Genomic DNA, 7,121 nt, shown 5'->3' with positions numbered 1-7,121 from the left:
TTTGTTTTTATACAATTTTCCACAATTGTTACAAATGTTTTATTATTTTAGGGCAAAGTTGAGTCAGTCAATATTAAAGTTCATAATTCAGAAAAGAAGATTTGTAAGAAAACATGTACTTTCTATGACAACTTCAACTTGATACATAATTGCACATAGGGATACCTTTATCATGTTTAAACCATGTTGTTGTTCTGGATCTGGATCTGGATGTATACGCTGCAGAGCCTTTCAGCATGTACGCAGCGGGAGAGAGAACACTTAGTAAGACTGTTGGACTGCTCTTCTGAAGCAGTTCACTGTATCAGCACACACAATGGAAGGGTCCAGGTTATTCCACTCGGTGATAGTCTTAGGTAGGAACGATTGCCTAAATTGTTCAGTTTTACAGTTTATATGTTTGTAACACTTTGAGTGGTTTATTGCGTGTTTTTGCACTAGGTTGTTTGATACAAAGTCTTTAAGATTTCTGGGTTTAATCAGGCGTTTGCCACTAATGGGGGTCAGATAGGCATTTGCTGGCATAGCTGGCACCTTTCCCTCGGTCATCTTGTAGAGGAAGGTCAAACGTGACGTTCGTCTTCTATCTTGTAGTGGTGGCAACTCAAGGGTCTTCAGCATGTTCGTCACACAGTCTGGATCTCGGGAAGAGTAGTCGCCGGTTATAAATCTCGCAGATCGGCGCTGTATCTGTTCAATTTTGTCGATATCCTTTTGGAGGAAAGGGTCCCATACAGTAGAACAATATTCCAAAGAAGACCTAACTAGGGATACGTATGCTGCCTTTCTGCATGATAGAGGACAGTGTTTGAGATTTCGTCTAATGAACCCTAGGGTGGAGCTGGTCTTGTTGCAGATGTTGTTTATGTGGTTTGAGAATTTCAAGTTTTCAGTGATCATAACACCAAGATAAGGGTTTTGCTCGACTTGTTGTAAGATCTGCCCGTCGAGTTGGTAGAAATTTGATGACTTATTATCTATGCTCATGATGTAACATTTTTTAGCATTAAAGCGCATACCCCACGTTTCTGCCCAGACTTCTAGTGCTTGTAGGTCCTTCTGTAGTTGAAGGTGGTCATGTTGAGACTTGATATGTCTGTATAGGAGACAATCGTCAGCGAACAGGCGAACGGTGGATCTGACGCTGTCTGGAAGATCGTTTATGTGGCAGAGGAAGGCTAGGGGGCCTAAGACAGTACCCTGTGGCACGCCGGAGTCTACTGGTACAGAATCAGACGAATCACCTTCAACTACCACTCGCATCCTCCTATTTGTCAGAAAGTCTCTTAACCAGAGGTTGATGTTGCCATCAATGCCGTAGAGATGCATCTTATGGAGAAGACTTTCATGAGGGACAGTGTCAAACGCCTTCGAGAAGTCAAGGATGATAACGTCAACTTGGTCACCTTGGTCGTAATGATGGAGTAGGTCGTGAACTGTTGTGAGGAGTTGAGTCTCGCACGAGTAGCCCGATCGGAAACCATGGTTCAAAGATGTAAGAATATCGTTTCGTTCCAGATGGTCTAAAATATGTTTACTGATGATATGTTCTAGAAGTTTACTTGACACACAGGTGAGAGATACAGGTCTGTAGTTTTCAGCAGAATGGATGTCTCCTTTTTTGAAGACAGGTGAAATGTTTGCGCTTCTCCAGTCTTCAGGCAGTTTACCTAGGTCAACGGAAAGTTGGAATATGTGGCGTAGCGCTGGAGCAATGCTCTTCGCGCAATTTTTAAGGAGGATGTTCGGGATATTGTCAGGACCTCTGGCCTTACTGATGTCAATGTTCTGAAGAAGTTTTTCGACTCCTTTGGTGGTGATATGGAGTTTTGGGATTGATGATTTAGCCCTCTTCGTGGTATTCGGTTTTGAAGTGTCTTGTTTAGTAAATACGGACTTAAACTGATCCAATAGGATCTGCGCTTTGTCTTTACCACTGCTGAATAACTGGCCCTTTCTTTTTAGGGGGTGCACTCCTATGCTCTCCTGTCGCTTGGATTTAACATAGCGCCAAAACGGTTTGGTGTTATTTTCTTCGAGTCCTTTCTGAATGGTGTTGTTAACAGGGTTTATTTCTGCGAGTTTAAGTTCACGTTTACATTGGCGTTGGTAAGCTTTGAAGTTGGTCCAGATACCTGTCTCTTTGGCGTGTTTGTACAGCCGGGCTTTGCGTCTAGTCATGCGCTTGAAGTGGCCATTGAACCATGGGAGGGACTTTCTCTTTTTGCTTGTACATGATGGTACATGTTTGTTCAAAATGTTGTTTATTCCATGCTTCACTTGGTTCCAAACGTCTTCAATGTTATTAGTAGGAGAACTGATTACTTCAGAGGTGAGCTTATCTACTTCGGTATTGATGAGTTCCCAGTCCGCTTTGGAATAGAGATATATTTTCCTAGGCTTTTGTTTAATATAGTATGGTATGATATCAATGTCGGTGACAACCATGGCGTGATCGCTAATTCCAGGGAGTGATGATGATGACTTAACTAGTGACGGGTTTGTAGTCAGGACAAGATCAAGGATGTTGTTATCTCTTGTAGGTTGTTTGTGTACTTGGACGAGTCCATGTTCTGTTATGAGGTCAACCAGTGCTTGTTGGACTTCGCGGTCAGGGGCGCCTTTGTCGACTGATAGGGTTTCCCAATTAATATTTGGGCAATTGAAGTCTCCCGATAGGATGATGTTTCGTTCTGTCGCACTTTGTGTTAATTTCTGCAAGGATTGGTTGAGCTGATGTAGACAGTTACTGTTACGATGTGGCATGTAAAAGGAACCAATGTACAGGTCTTTCCTGTTTTTAAGTCGAAGTTTGGACCAGGTCAGCTCACAGGGGGTTGTTAGGTGTGGCTGGGCCTCTTGGGTTATGTTGTCGTTTGTGGCAATGAATACTCCTCCTCCAGGGCCTTCGTTTCTATCATTTCTATTTACCGTTAAGAAGTTGGGGAAAACTTCTGCTGTTTGGATGGCGTTTCTGTCGGGGTCCTTACCAGGTTGAATGCCTCTAAGCCAGCTTTCTGAGCCACAAATCACATCTGGTTTAGTGTATTCCAGGGCTGCAGCAAACTCGGCCTTCTTACTTCTGATACCACAGCAGTTTAGCGTCAATACTCGCAGGTTTGCTTTCTTTGTCGGGCATCTGCCGTTAGCTGTATATGAGACGGAGGGGTGCGGTTCAGATGATGAGAGTTTACTCCTGTAGCGGCTGGCAGTGCTACCTCTGCTGCAAGGGCTGCTAGCATGGATGGGGCTGAAGCAGGATGACGTCACAGATTCAAAGGTACAATCTAGGTAGGTAAGAGGGAGAAAGAAATTGGAATTTGTCATCTCAAAACTGTTATATGTGAAACTGTCAACATTTAGGCTGTCACATTTATGGCAGTGCCACACGACATTTGATTTGTTTAGATGGGACATGCTATGAGGAATGTCTTCGCAGTTTTTGTGGTACCATACGCTGCAATTGTTACAACATACTCCATCCTGGGACCAGGTGACAGGAATATCGCATGTACCGCATGGAAAGATAGAGGCGTTTGCTGGACCAGGGTTTTGTTGTATATCACCTGCCAATAGGAGTAACAACATGAATATGCATGGTCTTGATTTGCATTTCGAAATCCGGTCCGATACATTACAAATGTTCAGTTTGCATGAAAAGGAGAAACTCCGTGGGCATGAGAGGTTAAATGATACAGCTGCCTGTCTAGTAAACTGTTCTTTTTCAAATCGGGTAAGGATCCAGTAAAACATGACATAAATGAGGATGAACTGGAGTGTCATTCCGTATGACGGTGTTTTGGTGGCCATTTTGGCTAGGGGACGTTACTCTTCAAGTTCGGTTCCAGGGGAGACCACTCGTGTTGTGCTTGGATTTGACCGAGGGCGGTTACCAGCTATATGTGCCTCTAGAGAGCCATACTGACAGTGGTGGCAAACATTATATACTTATATACACTTCAGCTAAAGCACTGATCCAAAAGAAACTCGAGAAATATTTAAAATTATGAAAAAGTTTGTGCAGTTTTGCACATGGAAAAAACACGACTTCTTCCGGTTGCGCGCGCACTCTCGCTCTCACAAAAATAAAATCTGTTATTTTTTGTCATGTCTGTTCTGTTTACATCCGTTTAAAACCTTGATTGTTGTTTTTTCCATATACTACCTTATAACATTATATAATAATTAATCATAATTTGAATCTGCTGTTTTCATAGATTAAACAAATGGTTGATAAGGCCCATTAAGTGGTATTTGTCACATTTTGATGATAGCTAATGGTTTAATATTTTAATTGTGCATCCAAGAAGGACATCTATATCAGGGGTGTAGAAATGGGGCGGGAGCAGGTAAAATAACCCGGTTACTTTAGCATCTCAACCCGGCTAATTTCCCCACATCAACAAAAATAAAATCTGTTATTTTTTGTCATGTCTGTTCTGTTTACATCCGTTTAAAACCTTGATTGTTGGTATTGTTTATTTTGCTTTCCGCGCGTTCCGACTACAATACAGCATTAGCTCGATACGTGACGTCATTAGTCGCATCCCCCTCTGGGATGTTTTTCAAGTATTAGGTTTGGGTTTCCCAGTGTTCCGAATACAATAACATTAGCTCGATACATGACCTTATTAGTCGCATCCCCTCTGCGGATGTTTTGAAATTAATAATTTGCGAAGCAATGGAGGGTGAAATAAATATTTTTTTCCAGACACAAAAAAGCGTAGTAAGTATGCAACATGAGCGTATCTGGCCTTCTGTTAGTCCTATTACCATTTACGCAACAGTAAATTTTATATACGCGTGTTAAACTTGACCAGGTGTAAACAAAATGAACAAGCTTGCGGTGATGTCACTGCTAAAAATAATCCATTATTTTGATGAATTTTACATGTACGTTGGGTGAAATATAGCACGCTTTAAATATCACAAAGTGTCCAGATATTTATTTTGGTTATTAAAATGGAATAAGTTAGCTGCAGGTGAAATATCTAGAACCACAGAAAATGAAGTTAAATGTTTAATTTTCAGAGGTTAATAGTGATTCAGTGGCTATAAGTATATAATTGGTAGAGAAGAAATTACATATATTATTAGGAGGGAATAGCTAGCAAATGTCAAGGCATGTGGCCTGGAATGTTATAATATTATCCTGAATCTGAATTTGACAGAGGTTTGGTTCATTAGTTAGCCCTCACTGGTGGGTGGGGGGATAGTACTCAGTTTCGGTATCATATTATAGTACATTTATGTTAAGGTTCCCTGTTACAAAATAAACATGCACCAGAAGACTAGAATGTTTGGTTAAAAAGGCTTAAATTAATCCCACAAGGGGCGTTGCCTCCTTGACCCTAACAGGGGGAGGACACCCATACTCCCCGCCTATTTTTAGGATATTCCCTGCTACATGTACTTATATTAATTTCTACACCCCTGCATTACACCAATTCGGATGTGACTACTCATAACTTTACATTTTAATAACACATGCCTGTGAATAAAGGCATGGTTACACCATCTCAGACTATTCTGTTACTTTCCATTTGTATTTGTTTTGAAGATAAATGGTTTCTGATTTTAGGCTAAACTTTTTATGTTTACAATTTCACCGCATTGTTTGTAGGAATGACGTCACCATTACGTCATATGTACTTTTGTTGTGTGGAAAATTCTCGATAAAAAACAAATGTTCTTATGATTGATAGACATGTTTGCACATGCTCAATACACTGTAAATCAAAACTATCATTATTCCTGAAACTTTTATACCTTAAGTATCTATTCTTGCTTGATTTATCATTTAGAGTAGAGATTAAAGCATAAACCGCTGCCCTATAGTTGAAAGGTCATTTTGGAAGATCTGTCATGGCGGACAATGCAAATTTCAGAGTTTGTTTTTCAAGTGGAGTGATTTTTCTTAGGAATAACTTGACCCCCCTTTTTTATTGGCTTAAAAGATAATTTAAAGCTTGTACTTTAAGAATATATGTGGTTATCATAGCCTGCATTCGCTCGAAATGCCTTTAAATGTTGTCTGAAAATTATAATTTTACATTGAATTATATAGGGAATAACAATGGTGGTGTGTAACCTAAAAGGGACCAAACTGCTTTGTTTAAAAAGTGTTATTTTTGGTAAGAAATGTATTGCATTTCACTATTTCTGGCAAATTTTCACAATTAAATGCATTTATCTTGTCCGGTTGATCAAAATATGCTATTTCCTGGTTTTCACAACTTTCGCCTATTTTTTGTTTAAAAAATGAGTCGTCTGCAAACTTACGAGCACTGAAAATGTCCAAATTTGGTGAAAATTTGACTGCGAGAACTTGAAATGTGTGCAAAGATGTGTAGAACTGCCCAATTTGATGCTTAGAATGCCATTTGAGTCAAGGTTCAGTTGAAAAACCTCAAAGAATGGCATTTTGGGCCCAAACACCTTAGAAAATACAGACGCACAGGCACTTGGGTGACAGGCAGTGAAACTGAAAAACCTGACACAGACTATCAGATTGAGCTAGCTTTGGGTGTATTTATGTATGAAGGACTAATCGAAAGTGTTTTTCATTAAAAATGCAGGGACGGGTTTAGTTATAGGAATGACGTCACCATTACGTCATATGTACTTTCGTTGTGTGGAAAATTCTCGATAAAAAAAAAATGTTCTTATGATTGATAGACATGTTTTCACATGCTCAATACACTGTAAATCAAAACTATCATTATTCCTGAAACTTTTATACCTTAAGTATCTATTCTTGCTTGATTTATCATTTAGAGTAGAGATTAAAGCATAAACCGCTGCCCTATAGTTGAAAGGTCATTTTGGAAGATCTGTCATGGCGGACAATGCAAATTTCAGAGTTTGTTTTTCAAGTGGAGTGTTTTTTCTTAGGAATAACTTGACCCCCCTTTTTTATTGGCTTAAAAGATAATTTAAAGCTTGTACTTTAAGAATATATGTGGTTATCATAGCATGCATTCGCTCGAAATGCCTTTAAATGTTGTCTGAAAATTATAATTTTACATTGAATTATATAGGGAATAACAATGGTGGTGTGTAACCTGTACTCTTTCACCGGATGTGGACACTTGATCGAATACACAGCGGTTACGTTCAAC

This window comes from Mya arenaria, chromosome 5, assembly GCF_026914265.1.
Source record: "Mya arenaria isolate MELC-2E11 chromosome 5, ASM2691426v1".
NCBI lineage: Eukaryota > Metazoa > Mollusca > Bivalvia > Myida > Myidae > Mya > Mya arenaria.
The sequence above is the reverse complement of the archived record's forward strand: the minus strand, read 5'-3'. Positions refer to the sequence as shown.